Below are 569 nucleotides of genomic sequence, written 5' to 3' on the forward strand. Positions count from 1 at the left end.
TTGCTCAGCATACAGATTGAATAAGTATGGTGAAAGGATACAAGCCTGAAGCATTCCCTTCCTGATTTTAAACCATGCAGTATGTCCTTATTTTGTTCTAACGACAGCTTCTTGGTCTATGTACAGGTTCCTCATGAACACAATTAAGTGTTCTGGAATTCCCATTCTTCATGATATTATCCATAATTTATTATGATCTACACAGTTGAATGCCTTTGCATAGTCAATAAAACATAGGTAAATATCTTTCTGGAATTCTTTGCTTTCAGCCAAGATCCATCTGACATCAGCAATGATATTCCTCATTTCATGTCCTCTTTTGAATCCAGCTTGAATTTCTGGCAGTTCCCTGACCATATACTTCTGCAACCATTTTTTGATTATCTTCAGCAAAATATTATTTGTGTGTGATATTAATGATATTCTTGGATAATTTCCACATTCTGTTGGATCACTGTTCTTTGGAATAGGCACAACTATAGATCTCTTCCAGTCAGTTGGCCAGGTAGCTGTCTTCCAAATTTCTTGACATAAATGAGTAAGTGCCTCCAGTGCTTCATCCATTTGTT

Source organism: Orycteropus afer, unplaced genomic scaffold (genome assembly GCF_000298275.1).
Source record: "Orycteropus afer afer isolate SDZICR_OR568_19922 unplaced genomic scaffold, OryAfe1.0 scaffold01002, whole genome shotgun sequence".
Taxonomy (NCBI): Eukaryota; Metazoa; Chordata; class Mammalia; order Tubulidentata; family Orycteropodidae; genus Orycteropus; species Orycteropus afer.